At 41.5% G+C, this 22,163-nt stretch overlaps 1 long non-coding RNA gene across 1 annotated transcript; it reads left to right on the top strand.

Moving 5' to 3' along the window:
- Nucleotides 1–1,309: 1,309 nt before the first annotated feature.
- LOC143441990 (uncharacterized) lies at nucleotides 1,310–18,538 on the top strand. The gene is made up of 3 exons (XR_013109830.1): nucleotides 1,310–2,330; nucleotides 12,799–12,853; nucleotides 16,608–18,538. It is a non-coding gene; the product is annotated as an uncharacterized LOC143441990 (long non-coding RNA).
- The last annotated feature ends 3,625 nt before the right edge of the window (nucleotides 18,539–22,163 follow it).

Raw genomic sequence — 22,163 nt, 5'->3', positions numbered from 1 at the left:
TCCCCATCACTCCCTCTCTCAGTTCTTCCTCCCATTCCCCTTTCCCATTCTCCTCTGAGCAGGTAGGCGCCCTCCTGGGTATCCTACCCTGAGACATCAAGTTTGCAAGGCTAGGCACATCCTCTCCCACTGAGACCAGACAAGGCAGCCCAGCTAGAAGAACATATCCCACTTAAAAGCAACAGCTTTTGGGATAGCCCCTGCTCCATCCAGTTCAGGACCCACACGAAGACCAAGCTGCACATCTGCTACATATGTGCGGGGAGGCCAAGGCCCACCCTGTGTATACTCTTTTGTGGGTGGCTCAGTCTCTGAGAGCCCCCACATTTTAAAAAATTATATGTGTGTGTGTGTACATATATATGTATATATATACATATATGTGTGTACATATCTATACATATATACACATATATACATGTATATATGTATGTTTGATGTGCATTGTTTTTTTGCTGCATGTGTATCTGTGTAGGGATGCTAGCTTCCCTGGAACTGGAGTTACAGACCGTTATTAGCTGCTCTGGATGCTAGAAAATGAACTTGGTACTATGGTGTCTCCATTTGAGAGCACAGACCACCCAATCCCAGGTTTTCTGTGTTCATGTATTCGTCATTTCTTTAGTGTCTTAAGTCCCTCATCAACCCTACTCAGGGTTCTGGGATGCAAGCTGTGCAAGGCCAGAGGAGACTAGACTGTTTCTTTCATTTTCATATGTCATAGAATAATTTGCCCAGCTACAGGCTGCAAGGAAAAACATCAGAACCAACCATATAAAGTTTATATCCCTTTTTTTCTCCACTCTTTATTTTCTTAAAGGTATACTTCACTGGCTTGTGGTACATATACACGGCGGGAGGTGGTGGGAGTGGTGCAATGCAGAACAATATGAAACCTTTCTAACTTCTTGTTAGAGTACAAACAGATCCAATTCTGTTAGTCATTTATTATGTGCTTGGAGTGGTCCTTGTGTGTGGAATAAAGGATAATTTTCTGGTTTTGTGTATTTAACTGATTTCATCCTGCAGAGCTGTTTCACCTAATTCTCCTTAGGTTGCAGCACAGACTACCTAAGTAGGTGTTCTGGATAAAAGGAATGTTTGCACCCTGTCTGTTGACAGTGCTTCCCAGCAACTGCTGCCGTCCAGAAGGCAGGGCAGATTGTAGTGCACTCCAGTGGCCAGAGCCCTGGAGTCTTTGGAGGAACCCAGATCTCTGGCAGAAGGCTGGGGAAGAGGTAGTCGTGCATGGCATGGCAGAAAGTGTCCTTTTGCCTTTTCCAGTGAAGCGGGGTTCCCTGAGGTAACTAGAGGTGTGGTGGGAAAAACAAACTGACTTCTTTTTCACCTGCATGCCAATGTGGTGATTGTCACAAATCCAATCAGAAGTGCATGCCTGTGGTTATACAGGAATGTGCTTAGTTCACAGAATAAAAAGGCTTCTCAGTTAACTCAAAGACTGTAAGTCCAGAGATTAAAATTTAGAGAATGAGGAAAAGAAAATCCAGAGTAACAGAATTTCACTGAGGCAAGTACAGGTGGTTAGAATATGGGTTTGGGAGCATGTTCAGAAAATGGTATAGTTTTACTCCAAATTTAAAAAAGGAAAAGTCCTTCAAAGGTCAAGTGAGTCGAAGTGCTGTAACATAATACAAATGTTACAAAACCAGAGCTTAAGAAAGGTTGTCAATTATTGTTCTGCTTTGCTTCATTTGTTAGATCTTGGTTGAGACAGGGACTCACTCTGTATTCCTGGCTGGCCAACAGCCCAGGCTGTTCTCGAGCTCATGGAGAACCACCTGCTGCCTCAGTGCTGTGACTGAAGGAGTGTGCACTACTTTGTTCAGCTTGTTTGTTAGTTTTTTGAGTCCGGGCCTCACTCACTCTGTTACCTAGGCTGGCCTCGAATTTAGTGTGATAACTACTATTGATTGTCAACTTGACCACATCTATAATTAACTAAAATCCCAAGGGGCTGCATACACCTGTGAAGGACTTTTTTCTTAATTAATTCATTTGAAGTGGGATAAATCATTTAATCCAGATACTTTGAAGTGACGCAGACTACCTTTGGTCCAGCTCTTTTGAGGTTGGAAGATCCACGTTTCATCTTGGCCACCCTTCTGGAGGCAGCCTATATAAACATGGAAGAAGGAAGCCTGCTCTCTCTTTGCCTGCTTGCCCTCACTATCAATGACAAGTCCAGTCTGCTGGCATTAGAGCCTACTTCTTCAGGATTCTAGTGTATACTGAAGACTAGCTGAGACATTCAACTTCGTGAACTGAACAGCTACTGGACTTTTTGCACCTTCTGTTAAAAGAAAAAAAAAGTAAGTCGCTATATACAAAAATGTTTATTTGTAATTTATTATTTTATAATGTTACGTGTTTGAATGTTTTTCTACCTCTATGTCTGCACACCACTTGTGTGCCTGCTGCCCATGTAAGCTAGAAGAGTGTATCAGCTCTCCTGGTACTGAAGTTACAGAGTTGTGAGCCACCATGGGGTTCTGGGAAGAGAACTCGGCTTGTCTGGAAGAGAAGCCTGGTCTTTAAAGGCTGGACCATTGCTCTAACCCCTAAAAATAATAATTCTTATTGTATGATCAATATAATTAAAACCTTTTATACATTTTATTACAGTTTTATTAATTTTGGAAGGCGTTGCTACAGTGCACATTTGGAGGTCAGAGGACAATCTGGAAAAATGGGTTCTCTCCTTTTACCTTGTGGGTCCCTGGGATCGACTCAAATCAGGCTGATTGAAAGGGCCTTTACCCACTAAGCTACCTTACTCACCCATTAAAGCCTCGTTTTAGAAATTGTTTAAGGGTTTGAAAATGACTTAGTGATTTAAAATACATACTGCTCTTACGGAGGGGCCTGAGTTGGCTTCCTGCAACATGCCTGACATTTCACAACTTCCCAGGTCTGGATTCTGCAGGCACTCATACCATGAACACATACCACAAGCAGACACACAAAATAGACATCGTTTAGAAATAAAATTTAAAATTCTTGTGAATTTAAAATTCTTGTTTGAGGTCACAAAATGTAATTACTAAATATTCTTGTCTGTACTTCTTGCTTCTGCTCTTTGTCTTTGCCAAAACATTAACTTGGATTTCATGCCCTTGTTAGGCCCTCAGAACAAACAAGTTCAGCTTTTTTTTTTTCATGCCCAACCTCTCATTTAAATTTGTGCCCATCCTTTATAAGACACTGTGTAAGATATATCACAGAACAGGAAATGAACCCTTTCAAAGTCGACAGTTCTGTGGGGTTTAGTATGTGTGTGAAATTGTATGGCCACTCCTCTCATTTGGTTAAAGAACATTCCGTCATCCTTTTGTCACTCGTCAATATTCTGTCTGGCTTCTGGCCACCATGACAACGTTATATAAGTTGTAGAGCAGATGGCCTTTGTGTTGGCTTCTTTCTCTTAAGGTTTTCAAGGGTCTTCTGTACTATAGCGTAGCTCAGTAATTCTGCCATTTTATGACTCAGCAATATTTGGTTGTTTAGATACAATATTTCTTTTTAATTAATTGAGGTTTCTTTCTAGTTGTACTGTGAAATTAATGCATTGTGTTTTATTTTAGGTTTTTGAACCTCTAGCAGATTCTAGTAACATATTTCTTATAATGATGGATTTCTTTTCTTTTTTTCTTTTTTTGGTTTTTCCGAGACAGGGTTTCTCTGTGTAGCCCTGGCTGTCCTGGAACTCACTCTGTAGACCAGGCTGGCCTCAAACTCAGAAATCTACCTATCTCTGCTTCCCAAGTGCTGGGATTAAAGGTGTGCACCACCACTGCCCAGTCTAAAGATATTTTTTTTTATGGATTGCTATAATTCTTCCCAGATATAATTTATTTGGGTATGAGAGCAGTTTCTTCTTAGCCATTTTTTTTTTTTTTTGTAGAAACATTTAATCCCAAACAAGACTTCTTATCCAGCCTTGATTATTCTGTTTTTGGATAAAAGACACACAATTTTTATTATTTGCAATAAGCCTTAAACAGCACTAGAAGAGACACACAGATATCTACCCTCTATGTTATTAGAATTTACTTTTTTTTTTTTTAATCAAAAACCTTGATTCTCAGGAGCCATATGGTGAGTCCTCCTAGGTTCTGGTGTTAGCCAATTATTAAAAAGTCATTTCTCCTGGATTGAGTGGTCTCATTGGCCTTACATAAAAGTAGCAGTTAGCCAGATGGAAGTTAAAGCTTCTTAGTTGAAATTAGCTTTGAAGAAATCATTCTATTTTTATATCCATTTTTATTTTACCCCAAAAGATTTTTTACTAAAGTAAGAAATGTCCCATGTGCATATTTTTTTTTTTTGAGTTAGGAAAACCGATGTTAATTTGTTTCAATTGTCTCTAGTAGAACAGAGGAAGGACTTTTAGCTTTTGCCAAAGTTGGCATGTCATATTTCTAAACTGATTTAAGGAGCCACACTGAGAGGTTCCTCCATGACACTGGTTTTCAGGTCATGTGATTGTGGTAGCCACTGTTGCCTGGGCAGTCCTCCCTGACACCTGGACTGGTGTTCTGGTATCTCTTCTTATGACCGATCTATTCCTCATGTTTCTGAGTCTCATTCTTTCAATATCCTGACACTTTAAACTTCTACCTAGTCATTTTCATGATTTATTTTAAAGGAAAAGAAACAGTTTGGAGTCTCTCTCATCTTCACATCTCCTGGCCCACATCCCCACTCCAGGTACCACACACTCTTTTCCATTTTAGTAACTTAAGATAATTTGCCTCCCTCCCCAGACACTCATGGGACTGTCACCAGGACTGGCTGGGTTGCTAAATCCAGCTCTCACTTCTCAGGCATTGGATGTGGCTAATGACTTAGTTTCCACAGCTCTTCTTTCTGACTGGCTACTGTATTTTCCATTCTACATGCTTAGCTGCATTCTTATTCTTCCATGTGGGACGCTCCTGAGTGCCCCCCTCTCTCGTGAGTGTTCTTCAGCACTTTGTCCTAAGCATTTTTCACAGATTGATACTAGATGACTTGGTTCACTGCCTAGATTCCCTCCTGTAATCAGGTCAAGTCCTGTTGCCTGTACTTTCCTAACCTGTCTCAGATTACCCCACACCTCACTATTCCCAGTGCCCTGTGCCCATTGATCCAACATTGTTTCTTTCCTAGGTTCCTTTATCTGCCACCATATCTGGGATTTCACTTGTCTCTGGTTCACTCACATCAAGCTCATTTCATTCACCCTCTCAAAACAAAACATGTCTCTCACACAGCAGCCAGAATCCTATTTGTAGTAAGTGAGCATCCTCTGAGCCAAGCAACTGCCATCTTGGGGCATTCGGCTGTGTCCCCTTGAAAAAGATCATGCCATCTGGGCTTTGGCTAGGACAGAGAGGAGCATAAGATTCTCGTTTTAGAATCCAGTTGTTTCCTGTCCCCTGGTGTAAGCACCTGTGCCTTAATTGCATGTGGTCTGTGAGAGGGGTTAAAGTATATATAGGCTGGATGAGGGTCACCCTGGGAAACCCTCTTTCCTGCTGAGTAAAGGTTTTCCAGGTGCAGCTTGTTCGGGAAGGGAAGTGCGGTGGTTTGTATATGCTCAGCCCAGGAGGTGGCACTATTAGGAAATGTGTCCTTGTTGGAGGAAGTGTGTCACTGTGGGCATAGGTTTTAATACCCTCATCCTAGCTGCCTGGAAGCCAGTTTTCCATTAGTAGCCTTTGAATGAAGGTGCAGAACTCTTAGCTCCTCCTGGCACCATTCCTGCCTGGATGCTGCCATTCTCCCACCTTGATGATAATGGACTGAACCTCTGAATCTGGACGCCAGCCCCAATTAAATGTTGTTCTTTATAAGACTTGACTTGGTCATGGAGTCTGTTCACAGCAGTAAAACCGTAAGACAGAGAGAAAGTCCCCACACCCTGTAAGTAACCCCTTAATAACCACACACCTTACTATTCCCTCTGTTCTTTAAGGAAGCCTAATACACTCACTGTTTTTCCCAGAATGGTCTTTGTTCAGTGGACTAATACCTTAGTTTGTTGATGGAACCTTAGGAGAAGGGGTAGGACTTGCTTTTAAGGGCTTTATAGCATATCCTTTGGATGCTTAAAACTCTTTAGTTGATGTATATTGCTTTTTGGAATAAAGTCTAAACTTTTTTTAAAGACTTTTTTTATTATTTTTAAAGTGTACACTTGTTCTGGCCTCATGCATGTCTATGTAGCGTGTGCACGCTGATACCTAGGAAGTCCAGTGTGCAGCATGTGTACACTGATGCCTAGGGAGTCCAGTGTGCAGCGTGTGCACGCTGATGCCTAGGGAGTCCAGTGTGCAGCGTGTGTACACTGATGCCTAGGGAGTCCAGTGTGCAGCGTGTGCACGCTGATGCCTAGGGAGTCCAGTGTGCAGCGTGTGCACACTGATGCCTAGGGAGTCCAGTGTGCAGCGTGTGCATGCTGATGCCTAGGGAGTCCAGTGTGCAGTGTGTGTACACTGATGCCTATGGAGGCCAGTGTGCAGTGTGTGCGTGCTGATAACAATGGAGGCCAGAAGAAAACATTAGATTCCCTGGAACTGTAGTTGTAGGCAGCTGTGAGCCTCTATTTGGGTGTTGAGAATTGTAGTTAGGTCTTCTGAGAGAACAGTCAATGCTTTTAACCGCAGAGCCATTCTCTCCAGCCCGAGTCTAAACTTCTTAACATGGCATGTAAAGTTTGTTTCAATATTCCTTGTCTCACTAAATGGATGTTCCTTCTTTTTCCCCTGCTAGGTTCCTTTAGTCCCCCAACTTTTGTAACTTTAGCCAAGATGTTACTCTATCTGGTCCTTCTTTTATTATTTACCAAGTTAACAGGACCCCTTCGCTATGTACATAGTGCCTCATGTTGTCCTTATAAAAGATTCATGGCCCGGTGGTAGAGGCACACGCCTTTGATCCCAGCACTTGGGAGGCAGAGGCAGGCGGATTTCTGGGTTTGAGGCCAGCCTGGTCTACAGAGTGAGTTCCAGGACAGCCAGGGCTACACAGAGAAACCCTGTCTCGAAAAAAAAAAAAAAAATCATGTTTCCTTGTAGTGTGTGTACATACACAAAACAGGGTGAATGGAAAAGCCACATAGCAAAGATAGTCAGTTGTCTCTCTATCATATGGGTCCCAGAGATTAAACTCCAGCCACTAGGCTTGGTGGCAAATGCCCTTACTTTGGAACATGGTTAGTTTCTATTGAACAACAAAGAAAGATAGAGGAGAGGGAGGAGAAAGTAAACTATGCAGGAGAGCTAGACTGGCTTGCAGTTTGCTTGTTTGCTGGTAAACATGATCCCAGTAGGCTCTCAAAGTTCATCTCAGCCTTCTCTTCTTCAGTGCCAAGACATTTAAGACATCCGGATCTCACTGAATGGCAAGAGCAAGATTCTCACTTGGACAAACAGTTTTTATTTATTTTATTATTATTATTATATTATTATTATTATTATTTGGTTTTTTTCGAGACAGGGTTTCTCTGTATAGCCCTGGCTGTCCTGGAACTCACTCTGTAGACCAGGCTGGCCTCGAACTCAGAAATCCACCTGCCTCTGCCTCCCAAGTGCTGGGATCAAAGGTGTGTGCCACCACCGCCCGGCGGGCAAACGGTTTTTAAACCAATCCATATACTTGAATCACTTAGTAGTTGTAACAAAAAAATAAAGAATAAACAAATAAAATGATTTCTGACTTTACAGGTTTTGATTTGATTGCACTGAGATCTGAAAAATCTTGCCACATGATTCTGATACACAGTAAAAATTAACATGCAATTTTTCCACATCCTCTTTCCTGTGACTTCTTTATTGACTGACATTCAAGAGAGGTGAGATTATTAAATTCAAATAAAAGGAGGGCTGGAGAGATGGCTCAGCAGTTAAGAGCACTATTTTCCTGTAGGAGACCCTGTCTCAGTTTTCAGCACCCACATGACAGCTCAGAGCCATTCCTAATTCCAGTTCAAGACACACATTATACACAGATATACATGCAAGCAAAATCCTAATATACACGAAATAAATTTGAAAAAAACCACTAAAACTAGAAAAAAAAAAAAAAAACCTTCAGTCTTGTGGAGGGTGATTTGTGGGTTCTTATCCTCCAAGCTGTGTCAGCAGCTGTAAAGAAAACACTGCGCTTTACTTCTCAAATTTTTAATTTTATAACACATTACCAGCACATTCAAAGAGTCACGTACTATGACCAAGCAGGAACCCTTCACAGAATGCAAACAGCTTCTGAAAGTCAACATAATACAGCAAAATTAAGGGTTTAGGAACTACACAGTCTTCTCAGTTGATGCGGGGAGTTGGAGGCGGGGTGGGGGGGAACATCTGAAAAATTCAATACATGTGCTCTTAAAAAAAAAAAAAAAAAAAGCAAAACATAACCAAAAACCTAGGGTCTTGGAGAGATGGCTCAGCAGTTAAGAGAGCCTGCTGCTCTTCCAGGGGATCGGAGTTCAATTCCTAGCAACCACATCATGTAGCTCAGACCTTCAGGTCTAGGGGATCCAACACCCTCTTATGGCCTCTCCAGGCACTTGCACACATAGAAGATACAGACACCTCTCTCACACACACACTTCAATCAATCAATAAATCAATTAATTGATCAATCAATGGATGGATAAATAAGTTTTTTAAAAGCCAAGTGTGCTGCCATTTACCTTTAAATCCAGCATTCTGGAGGCAGAGGCAGGGAGAGCTCTGTGAGTTTAGGGCTAACACAGATGCTGTCCTGCCCCCACCTCAAAATAAACAATCAAAACAAATAATAAAGTAAATAATGATAAAAATTGGAAAAAAAAAAACAAAAACCAAAAGGTAAGACAAAGACACCAGAATAGCATGAAGTTCCCTCAACATAACATGCTACTTGTAAATTACCCACAGAAAAAAATGATGTCATGTTAAAGATCCCGGTTTTTCCTCTAAGATAAGGAATCATGCACAAATGTTCACTTTCAACACTGATATCTAACACGGTATTAAAAAGTACTAGTCAGAGGGACTGGAGAGGTGGCTCAGCAGTTAAGAGCATTGACTGCTCTTCCAGAGGTCTTGAGTTCAATTCACAACCATCTGTAATGGGATCTGATGTCCTCTTCTAGTGTGTTTGAAGAGGGAGAGGAAGAGGGAACTGTAGTCATATACATAAAATAAATAAATAAATCTTTAAAAAGAGAGAGAGAGAGACATTAGTCTGAGCAATTAGATACAACAAATAAGTAAAAGGCATTGTGAAGGAAAATTCCTGAAAAGAAATTGTACCTTCTGAACCTTCTACAATTATATTAGAGTTGCAATGACTGTTCAGAGGTTGGAATGTTGCAGGTGCAGAACCTAATTACAACTTATCTTAGGCTACTTTTAGTATTCTAAACAGCCATTCCTTGCCCATCTCTGCGTCTAACTTAACATTCTGTGGCCAACAAATAAAACCTTTAGGATATATTAAATTATCAAGACCCCAATTTCCACCAAAAAAAAAAAAAAAAAAAAAAAAAAAAAAGCTAATAAAGCCAACATCAGAAGCCCAGGACTGAGATTCCAACCCAAACTATTTTCATCTTTCTACTTAAAGTCTCCACCAATGTATCTTGACTTATGACTGTCTTTGTTACTGTAAAAATTTCACCAAACTATTACCATGTTACAACACGCGGAATTTGAGAACAGTTTAATATGTGTTCCAAAAGCCTTAGTTACTCATATTTGACTCCAGACCAAACTCTTTTACTCCTCTGAAATGAGAGCTGTTTCTTTTGTTGACAATACCTAAGTTGGAAAAGAAAGAAAATTGTCTCTGTTTGCAAATGATTTTATATAGGAAAACAGGTTTCCACCAAAAGAAATTTCTTGCACATTGTTCTGGCTAGTTTTTGTCAATTTGATACACACGTAGACATACTTGAGAGAGGGAATCTCACTTGAGAAACTGTCTCTATCAGTTTCTTGGCCTCTGGGCAAGTCTGTGAGGCATTTTCTTGATTAATGACTGGTGTGGGAGAACCCAGCCCACAGCCCACTGTGGGCGGCCCATCCCTTATACGCATATGAAGTCTAGCTGAACTGGCAGTGTTCCTCTGTGGTCTCTGCTTTAGTTCCCCAGGTTCCCACCTTGACTTCCTGCAAACTGATAAACTGTAACTGTAAGTCAGATAAAATAAGCACTTTCCTCCTCAAGGTGTTGTTGGTCAGTGTTTATCACAGCAACAGAAACGATCATCCTGAAAAAAAAAATGGTGTTGTTAGTTCTATTTCAATGGCAAGAAAAACTGTATGCTTAGGAAATAAAACAATCTGCATAGTGACAATTACAAAACACTTCTTAGGAAAATTAAAAGCCGGGCGGTGGTGGCGCATGCCTTTGATCCCAGCACTTGGGAGGCAGAGGCAGGCAGATTTCTGAGTTTGAGGCCAGCCTGGTCTACAGAGTGAGTTCCAGGACAGCCAAGGCTATACAGAGAAACCCTGTCTCAAAAAACTGGGGGGAAAAAAAAAGGAAATTTCAGGTCAGCCAGAGCCACTTAATGAGACAGTGTTTCCAGTAACAAAACGAACAAGAGCACCAGTAAAATACCATTTGGTACCTGTTGGAACATTACTATCAAAACAATAGAAAAGAAATGAGGATATGGAGAAATTGGAACCTGTGTGGCCTCAGAGTGGGCATAAAAACAGTGTAGCTCTGAAGAAGACAAGTTAGCAGTTCTCCAAAAATAGAAATAGATTGCTATGTGATGATGACCCTCTGTGTTTGCGTATGTCCCAAGTATTTGAAAGTGAGGTCTTGAGTATTGGTTCACTATCATCCATAGCTGCATCGTTCACATAGTTATTTACTCCGCATTTTCACGGAAGCAAGCCCCCATCCGCAGGTGAGTGAGAACCATACGCTTACAGTAGAACAGTGGTTCTTGAAGTTCCTGTTGCTTCACCCTTTAATATAGTTCCTCATGTGGTAACGCCCAACAAATAAAATTGTTTTATTGCTACTTCATAACTGTAATTTTGCTACTGTTACAAATTGTAGTGTAAACATATGATATGGGACTCCTATGAAAAGGTCCTTTAATACCCAAAAGGGTCATGACCCACAGGTTGAGAACCACTGCAAGACTATTATTCAACGTTAAGAAAGCTCTGGCATGTGCTACGAAGTTAAATCCTGAGGCTGGAGCGCTATGTGAAATAAGTCACTCACAATGCTGTATGATTCTCCTACTAGCCAAACGCATGGAGACACAAAGTTAAGTGTGTTCTTTGCCAGGCGCAGCTGGGGAGGGCAAAGGAGAGTGGTTTAATAGGTGAGTGGTTTCACTTTTGCAAGATGAAAGGGATCTGGAGATGGATGGTGGTGATATCGCGCAGTATCAGGTACTTAATTCCATGGTGCTGTGCATTTAAAGAGGGCGAGGATGACGCAATTGAGAAACGACTGAGGAGCCAAACACAGCGGCACAACCCTATAACCTCGGCAATTCAGAAGCTAAGGCAGGAAGATGTCAAGTTCAAAGAAAACCTGGAGTGCAGAGGGAGAGCCTGGAAGAGGTGTGTGCGGAGGAGAAAGAAAAGAAGAGAAACAGAAAGAAAGAAGATTCCAGATGAGGAAGCAGGAGGCTGAGAACCAGAGCTTGTTGGGGGAGGCATAGACCCTGTAGCTGTATGGCTAAGTGGCCGATTAAGATCCCCACCCCCTATACTGCCCGTCCCCGCATTTGCCCTTCCCTTTCTCAATTCTCATTACTGTACAGTCATGCTTTTCGGAGATCCAAAATTCCAAGTTGAGAGCTGAGTGTGGTGGTACATGTTTCTGATCCCAGCTCAAGGCCTACCTGGTGTACACGGAGAATTCCAGGCAAGTCAGAGCTACACACTGAGACCCTGTCTTAAAGTAAATAAATAAAATAAAATTCCAAGTTAAATGTAGTGATTATGAGGAAAAAAAGAGAGAAAAGAAAACAGTCACTAGTCAGCCCCTGGCGCAGCCTTTTCAGTTTTGATTATCCTACAGACCTTTCGATCCCCAGGGCCTGGTAACTTTAACATGTCCACACAGGGACAATGAAAGAACAGAATGATCTATTTTCTGATATATTTCAGTTGAGATTTAGGTTGTTAAAACCATTTTTCCTTAATAGGAAGTTTGAGGGCATAATTTTATGTGAATCCTAGCCTTAATGGCATGGCGATTTTTATTATTTCAAAAATGGGAATGTTTTCTACATGGAGGTTTGAAACTTAAGAAAAAGGAATGTACCCAAGTATTGTTTGTGACTTAGAAAATGTCTGATTTCACAAGCTGTTGCTGACCCGTCTTTAAGGTCCATGTAAGTGCCTTTCCAGGTGCATGAATTTTTATTCTGTGCCTCAACTGAGGATATTTTCATTATTTCTTCTCCCCGCACAGCATATTTTTTCCATTCACGAAGGGTTAGCTTTCCTCTTGTCCTTCACTCCTTAAACACCAGAGGGCGCACGTCTTTAAGTATCACTTGGCGGGACTTTGTCACTCCAGGATTTGTCTTCTGGATTTGTTCCAGAACCAACTTTGAGCGAACACTTAACTGGGCCATTGCTAACGATCAAAGAGTTTCCTGGTAGCTGCCTTAACTCACCACTGGACCCCAGGGATAGAAAGTTAAGGTAACTCAAGAGAAAGCCCTTTTTCATCAATCAACTTAAACAGCAAAGTCCTTAACAGGTAAGTGATCAGTCCAACATCTGTTCTCGCTGACTTTTCTTTGTGTTTGGCTAAATACAGAGAGAGTCTTCAAAGCTAACGAAGCAAGCTGGAACAAAGAAGCTGCTTGCAGAAGGTAAGAAGCGAAGTGGCATGTAATTGCGAAGTTCTTAGGGTGAGGGATGTTAACAAGCCCACGCTTTTGCCAATTTGGCGAGTGAGTAATCTGTAAATATTACTAAGAGCACTTTTTTATTTCCCCCCCCCATGTTTCATTTTGTGTGTGTGTGTGTGGAGAGAGAGAGAAAGAGAGAGAGAGAGAGAGAGAGAGAGAGAGAGAGAGAGAGAGAGAGAAAAAGAGAGAGAGATCAGAGATTACCTTGCAGGAGCTGGTTCCTTCCTACCATTCAGGACCCAGGGATCAAACTAGGGCTTAAGAATTGAAAGCAAGTGCCTTTCTCTACTTCCTGGGCCATTTTATATGTTTTACTATTATGAATGAAATTCTCACATTTATTCTTATAATTTTTGTTGATCATACCCAATAAAATATTTTATTGTCTATACCTGTTAATAATTTGTGGAGTGATCCTAAAATATACAGTCAACACCACTTAGCAATCATTATTCCCTTATAAAATATTATGCCTACTTATAAAGATATTGAATTAAAAAACCAAACAAAAACAAAAAACTAAGGGCTGGTCAAATGGCTCAGTCAGTAAGATTACCTGCTGCCAGGGCTTACAACCTGAGTTCAATCCAGGAGCCCACATGGAAAGAAGAAAAGTGACTCACAAAAGTTGTCCCCTGACCTCCACATGTGCAGTGTGTCACCTGTGTACCTACCTATACACATCAATCACAGCTCACACACAAACACATTAACTGTAATTATTTGAAAAAAAAAAAAAAGGAAATAGTAAATGGGGAAATAGTAGCACATGCTTTTAGTTCTGACCCTTAGGAGATCAGAGTCGGGTGTGGCGGCCGTGCCTGTAATCTGAGCGCAGGGGTGGCCAGGCAGCACAGACACAAAGTGAAGTAAAATCAGGTCTCATTAAAAGTGTAGCAGTCCCCTCTGGGATCCCCAGCACTGGATTGTTATTTTGGGGGCTTTATGATTGGTACAACAGGAAAATACTTAGCATGTGTGCCTCATGTTGCTAACCATTGTATTTCCCAACTATGTTTGAAACATCTGAGGTACCGTGTTCCTTGTTTTGTTAAAGGTACAATTGCCACCAAAATCTGTTCAATCGATTTAAAAATCCAAGATACACACCAAGATATATATGAGACAATGCATGGGTTGTGTTTTCTTTTGTTTTGTTTAGAATTGACATAGGCAATTCCAAATTTTTAGTGTATGTGTGAATTTATTTTTAAGTCAAATAGCTGATAAAATATTAACGAGTACTGGATACACGTTATATGCTGAACTTCCCCTCTCTAACTCCACCTGGAAATCAGACCCCCTCTCGTCTCTCGGTGTTAACACCCCTATCTAACAGCACCATTAGAGTACCTACTTTTTCTAGTTTGCTTTCTGTTGCTGTGATAAACACCAGGACCAAAAGCGGCTTGGAGGAGAAAGAGTCTATTTGACTTACAATTTCATATCACAACCCATGTTTGGGTAAAGTCAGGGCAGGAACTTAAGGCAGGAACCTAAAGCAGAAACCAAGGAAGCCCAATGCTTTCAGGCTTCTGTGCAGGTTTGTTTTGTTTTGTTTTGTTTTGTTTTGTTTTGTTTTATACCACACAGGCCTGCCTGCCTGCACTACTTCCCACAATGGGCTGGCCCTCCTACCCTAATTACAATGAAGAAAAGATCCCACAGAGAGGTCTAGCAAGCAGTCTGAACGAAGGCAATTCTTTAGTTGATGTTCCCTTTTCCCAGGTGTGTGGAGCTGACAACCAAGATGAGCCATCGGTTTACACAGGCATGTGAAAGCTGCTGCACAGGCATGTGAAAGCTGCTGCACAGGCATGTGAAAGCTGCTGCACAGGCATGTGAAAGCATGCTGCACAGGCATGTGAAAGCTGCTGCACAGGCCTGGTGGATGGAAGAAGCAGCTTTGGCATCTTCCTGCTCATTTATGGCATGATCTTGAGCCTCGAGCAAATCTTGTAACTGGCCTGGGCCCCTTTAAAATTGTCCTGATTATATTTGCCTCTGGGAATGATTTTGAGACATAAATGAAGTATCATTTGTATTACCTCAAGTTATTGTTTCCTCCTTAGCAGTAAACTGGACAAATTTACAATATCTCCTTTTTGGCAAAAAAGAGTCAGAGTTCCAGGTTAACACTGGTGTAGAAGTGAGAGTCAACAATAACCAGGACGACTTCAGAGAATGTTCAATGTTATATGAGAAATAAAGCTAATATGACACAGAAACCTTGAGGAGTAACAGATTGGACAGACAAAAATGGCCATCTCAGGAAAGCCTGAGACCTTGTGATGAGCCATTTAAACATCTGAAGCAGGATAAAGATGCCCAGGTCTTGAAAGAACCAGAGCTGGAATGTGGTGATAGGGATAATGGCAGATGAGGGAAGGGACCTAGGCTGATGGCTACCTTGAGAATGTGAGTCTCCAGTTGTCTTGGTCTTAACTTCTTGTACCCCCAAAGAGTCAAGTTCAAACAGGACACAGCAACAGAGCACACAGTCAGAGTTTAAATCTAACCAACAAGGAAGCAGGAACACACTCTTTAGAATAAGAGCAGGCTTATATTCCTCTCTCCGTCCTGCCTCAGGGTGGGCATTTCCAGGTAGGAGCATGTTCTTGGAAGCTCATTTACTCAGAATTGAGACAAAGTATATATACAACATGTGAGTATATGTTCAAGCCATATATTAATAAGAAGCGTAAGCTTCTCTGTTTTTGACATTTTCACTAGGGGAAAGGAATCTGGCACAGGTACATGTTTTCCTGGCAGGTAAGAGCTCCTGAAACCAGTTTAAGATAACCCAGCTAGAATCATCCACTCCCAATTATGATTTGTTCCTCAGAGGAAAAACAATATCAAGCAACCAGACCCCCTAGAGCTCCCAGGGACTAAACCACCAACCAAAGAGCATACATGGAGGGACCCATGGCTCCAGCTGCATATATAGCAGAGGATGGCCTTATTGGGTATCAATGGAATCAACCTGCCTGATGCTTTAAAGAATTCCTCAGGCCACATGTGGAGACAGGGATGGTGACAGAATACCCCAAAGTGTGTACGCTATTTAGGGAGTCATGCCAACACCCCAGCTAAGAAATGATAATGGCTACAGCACAGAGGTAGTGTACCGAAGGAGAGAAATGGACGCCTGAGAGGACTGTAGAAGCACTGTTCAGGTGTCTCGCTGAAGAGTTAGATACAGAACAAGAAGAAAGGGAAGAATCAAATTCACCTTCCATGTCTTCGGCAGCTTAGTGCTGCCATTTCTCCAATGACATAGCTTGAAGACTTCAAAGTAAAATAGTTGGCTAGAGGCTCTCTCTACACGAGCTTATAAATGAGGGGGTCTGAACAAGATAAAAATAGATTCTATTCAAAACAGTGAAAGAGCTTCCAAAACCCCCAAAGTAAATAAAAGAATACTGTGGTGCTTTAAATGAAACATCCATAATATTTTCTGAAATTGGAGGCGGGTTTAGGAGGCATATGACCTTGCTGAAGGAAGTATGTCACTGGGAACGGGCTTTGAGATTTCAAAGCCAGGTGCCACTCCCACTGCACTCTGTCTGCTTCCTGCTTCTGGCTTTAAAAGGGAGCCCTCACCCTCAGCCTGCCCACTGTAGTGTTTTTCCCACACAGTGATGGACTCTTCTCTAGAACTATAAGCCGTCAAGTATGTTCTTTTTCCTGAAAGTTTCATGGTGTTTTTCAGATAACTTAAAAGAGCAGAGAAAAACACAGGCAACACAGAAGATGAACACATAGTTAATGGGGCGTGGCACGAATCCGGATGACTGGACACCTCAAATCTCTGCAACAATTGTGTGGTTTGGTAAGATTCCTCCAGAAGACAGGTCAACACTGGAAAGAAACCCCGTTCCTATTTTTCATGCTATTAAGACTTGTGAAGCAGTGGCTGGTGCCATTTTGAGAGATAATCCATTTTTAAAAACCGAGGAACCCAAGCTCAGAGAGTGTCTGGCTGCCAAACTACAGGACAAGGCAGCCAGCCATGATGGAATGGAACGCTGTACTTCAAGGAGCCAAAGGCGTGGCAGCAGGAGGCTGGGATCAGACAGAGAAAGGAGAAGGGAAGGACTACCATCTTCTGTAGCCTCGGGGGTATCTCATCGACTAAATTTAAAGCTGGAATTTAATAGCTCTGAACCTTGGCCTTGGGGGATGGGAGGGGCTCATACACTGAGACCACCCATTTATTATTCACAGTGAGAAAGCCAGAGAATGATGCCTCGCTGCAGGAACCAAGAGGTGGGAACTGAAACAGACAATGGAGAGAATGCTATCCCTACTTTCTAATACAAGCCATGACCTGGAGTGGCACCAACCATAGGGGGCAAACCCTTCCATAACTATCATTTATCAAGAAAAGGTCCCAAAGACTTACCTACTACATACAGGTCAATGTGATGGAGATATTTTCTCAATTGAAGTTTTCATTTCCCCAGATAACACTGGCTTGTGTCAGGTTAAGAAAAAACAGAAAATAAAAAAGCTAACCAGCATACAGATGAACTAAATTCAGGAGCTGAAAGGAAAGTCAGCAACAAAAAATAAGTCAGGGGGCCTATAAGATGGATAAAGGCAATTGCTGCCAAGCTGAACACAGTAAATTCAGTCCCTGGACCTACATGATATATAGAACTGGCTCCTGTAAGTTGTCCTCTAGCCTGAACACATGTGGTGTGATATGCATGCTCATGTGAGTACAGTATACATATAATAATTTAATGTGTTTTTACAAAGTCAGTAATATGAATGAAAAAGTCAAAATGGTGGAAGACGACTCAGCAACAAATTGAGATATTTACAAAATACAAACGTTGGAGATAAACTCAGTGGGAGCTGACGAGATGGCTCAGTAGTTAAGAATACTCACCGCACCAGGTATGCTGGTGTATACGTTTAATCCCAGCACTCGGGATGCAGAGGTAGATGGAGCTCTGAGTTTGAGGCCAGCCTGGTCTACAGAGTTCCAAGACGGCCAGGGCCACACAGAGAAAAACAAAAAATCGAAATGAACACAAAACAAAAGAACACTCACTGCTCTTACAGAGGGCCCAGGTTCAATATTTAGCACCCACATGCTGTTTCATAGCCGCCCGAAACTCTTGCTTCAGGAGATAAGTGGTCCTCTTCTGGCTTCCTCACTCATATTTGCAGTGGTGGCATATGCCTTTAATCCCAGTGAGAGGCAGACTCAAGCAGATATTTCTGAGTTCAAGGCTAACCTGGTTTACCTAGCAAATTCCAGGACGGCCAGGACTATACAAAGAACCTGTGTCTTGAAAAAGAAGAAGAAGAAGAAGAAGAAGAAGAAGAAGAAGAAGAAGAAGAAGAAGAAGAAGAAGAAGAAGAAGAAGAAGAAGAAGAAGAAATAATAAATGAATGAATGAATGAATGAATGAATGAATGGAGTAATACTGGAGGTATCTCAATTCCTGATCTTATATTATATTACAGAGCCACAGTAAGAAAAATAGCATGCACACAAATAGACATATAGACCAATGGAATCAGATAAAGGACTACAAAATAAACCCACACAGAGACCACCATGTAGTTTTCTACAAACCTGCCCCCCCCCCCAAAAAAAAAAACACTGGAGTAACTGGAGAGAAAGCTCTGTGCTTAAGAGCATCTACTACTCTTCCAGAGGACCTAAGTTTGATTCCCAGAACTTACATGATGACATCCAACATCTGGGTAACTCCATTCCAGGATGTCTGACACCTTCTTCAGGTTTCTGTGGGCAGTGTACTTATGTAATGTACATACATAGATGCAGGCAAAACACGCACTCACTTACATAATATAAATTTTTCAAATTAAGTAAGCAAATACTGAAAATTGATAGAAGGGGGCTGGCAAGTGGTTTAGAGCACTGACTGCTCTTCCAGAGGTTCTGAGTTTAATTCCCAGCAACCACATGGTGGCTCACAACCATCTGTAATGGGATCTAATGAATGCCCTCTTCTGGTGTGTCTGAAGACAGTGTGCTCATAGATATAAAATAAATAAATAAATCATTGCAAATTGTTAGAAGGTTTTGTAAAAACATACACTGGAGAAAAGACGGTCTTTTCAATAAATGATGTGGGGGAAAATTGGATATACAAATGTAGAAGAATAAAACAAGTCCCATATTTCTTACCCTATACAAAACTCAACTCCAAATAAATCAAGGACCTTCACATAAGATCCAATACTTTGAAACGTCTAGAAGAAAGCATCAGTAAAACACTTCAAGATATAGGCCACAGATATGGACTTTGCAAAGACTTCAGGAACACAGGAATTGACTAAGGCATATACAAAATTTAAAAGCTTCTTCGCTGCAAAGAAACAATTGCTAACATAATGAGGTTATCTACATTATGAGAAAAATATCTACAGACTAAATATTGGGGTTCATATCTGGGATTTATGAAAATGAAAAAAATTAAATACCAAAAAATCCAAAGTAAATCTATGAATATATAGGCTAATGAACTGTAGTGCCAGTAATAAAAGAGAAAATAAATGGTCAGTAAATATTTGGAAGTGTGTTCAATGTCCTGAATTAGCAAGAAAACTCAATTTGTCAGGAGTGGTGATACACAACCCTAGTCCCTATACTCTGGAGGCAAAGACAGAGGCAGAAAGATATTTGAATTGTTGAGTTAAAGGCTAGCCTGGTCCACATACCAAATTCTAAGTCAGCCAGAACTACATAGTAAGACTCTATCTGAAAGAAAAAAGGAAGGAAGGAAGGAAGGAAGGAAGGAAGGAAGGAAGGAAGGAAGGAAATACAATTAAAGCTACTTTGAAATTTCATCTACAAATAATTATCTATTTGTTCAGAAAGCTAGAAAAAATGACTAGCAGCTAAGATTCCTAGTAGCTACTCCAGATGACCAGTGTTCAAATCTCAGAACCAACATAGCTATCCAAAACCATCTGATGCCCTCTTCTGGCCTTTGAGGGCACCAGGCATGAATCATAGACAGATGCAGGCAAAACAGCCATATCCATAAAAATAAATTAAGTTTCCCTTTCAAAAAAAAAGAGACATGACAAAAAATCCTGACAAATATTCAGAGAAAGAGGGATCTTTGTGCCTGCTAGAGGGAATAAAGACAGGTACAACCACTGTACAAATCACTATGGGGGTTCCTCAGAAGCTGAAAACCCTAAGACCCAGTTACGCCACTCTTTGGTATATATTCAATCAGCTCCAAGCCAACTTACCACAGAGATACTTGTATATCCATGTTGATCACTGCAGTATTCAAAATAGCCAGGATGGGCTGGAGAGATGGCTCAGTGGTTAAGAGCACTGACTGCTCTTCCAGAGGTCCCGAGTTCAATTCCCAGCAACCACAGGGTGGCTCACAACCATCTGCAATGGGGTCTGATGCCCTCTTCTGGTGTGTCTGAAAAGAGCAATGGTGAATACATAAAATTTTAAAGAAAGAAAGAAAGAAAGAAAGAAAGAAAGAAAGAAAGAAAGAAAAGAAAAAGCTTTAAATAAAAATAAAATTTAAAAATCAAAATAGCCAGGACACAGAGCAACCTAGATATCCATCAACACATGGATACACTAATTGTGGTATTTATACACAATGGAATTAGAGGCATACATGAAGACAAATGAAATGTCGACCCTCTGAATATTATGTTAAGAAAAATAAACCAGACTAACCAGAACAAATACTTCTATGTGGAACATAGATTTAAGGTTCTCTCCTCACCCCATGCATATGCACTTCCACATCTGTGTTTGTAAACCACAAAACTAGAAAAGGATCATCAGAGAGAGAAAAAAAGAGACTTTTAAGGATTGTGGATCAAATAGAGCGATCAAATGCCTGTGATAAGAAACCAGTGATGGAAGCATTTGAGGGAAGGAAAGCTGCTAGCCAGCAAGGGCTGAGGCAGCATGGGAGGAGGGCGGTGGTAGTAGAGAAAGGAGAAGAATCAAGTATAATGGCGCATGTGGGAAGAGGCCATAATGAAATCTATCGTTCTGTATTTTAACTTTACAAATTAGTTTAGGGACTGAAAGCGCTAAGCGATTAAGAACTCTTTCAGAGTACCCAAGTCCAGTTCATAGCACCCATGTTGGATACCAGCACGGATGTGCATGTGTCCCCACACACACATTCACACAGACATGTAGGTAAAAATAAAATATGAAGCTAAGGTGTCACGTAATTCACTTCTCTGCCACTAGATGGCGTGTTGTGAGGAAAAACTAAAATTAGCAGGCTATCCTTATTACACTGAAGATTTTCTTTTAATTTATGTGTATGTATGCACGCTTGCATGAGTTTGTGTGCAACACACGAGTGCAAGTATCCTTGGAGGCCAGAAGAAGGCATCAAAGCCAATGGAACTGGAGTTACGGGCCTGCCATGTAGAACCAAACCTGGACCCTCTGCAAAAACAGTAAGTGCTCTTCACCGCGTTACCTCTCCAACGCCGGCGACTTGAGGCTTTAGATAAAAGACCTCACTAGAAAGAGTTAAGTAGACTTCAAAGAGGAAAGAAAAACACACATTTATGAAAGAAGAATGTTCCAAACAGGAGCAAACCTCCCAGTTTAGCAGTAAGAGTCTGAAAAACCTGGAGCCAGACCATGGCCGAGGACTCTCTGGGCCCTGAGAGGTCAGATAAAGCCATCAAGAGACTGAGGTAAACATTTGAGTGATAAGTAGGAAAACAGGTAGGAGGGAGGGAGAGAGAGAGAGAGAGAGAGAGAGAGAGAGAGAGAGAGAGAGAGAGAGAGAGAGAGGAGAGAAAGTGTGTCAAGAGTGAAAGTTCATCTGATACTGCTGAGAGGGTTAGACAGGCCAGAGCCATGAGTGACTTTGGTGAGTGAACAGACCAGGAACGGTGGCATGACTGGGAGGGAAGTTGGCACTGCTCTAAGACAGACATGTTCAAAGGGCAGAGGCCAGGGGACTATGCTCAAGACCGCAGGGGTTGCTTTCCTTAAGGGTGGTGTCCCGTCTCCCAGAATGGATGCTTTTCCTAGTCTTTCTGAGTCTAATTCAACAGCCTTCCATACACTCAAACAAACACAAAACAAAATGTGTTTGAGCCTTGCCACTGTCATCAGAATGACCACGGCACTACATTTATCCAATGAGTTCCCCTCTGTGACAGCTGAGAGCGTGTCATTGCATCTCCGTGGACCAGTCAGTCCTTCCGTGTAATGTGTGTAATGTCTCCAAGTGATAAGCTGGGCTGCAGGAGAAGCTCATTA

This window comes from Arvicanthis niloticus, chromosome 4 (assembly GCF_011762505.2).
Source record: "Arvicanthis niloticus isolate mArvNil1 chromosome 4, mArvNil1.pat.X, whole genome shotgun sequence".
NCBI classification, from domain to species: Eukaryota; Metazoa; Chordata; class Mammalia; order Rodentia; family Muridae; genus Arvicanthis; species Arvicanthis niloticus.
The sequence above is the reverse complement of the archived record's forward strand: the minus strand, read 5'-3'. Positions and strand labels throughout refer to the sequence as shown.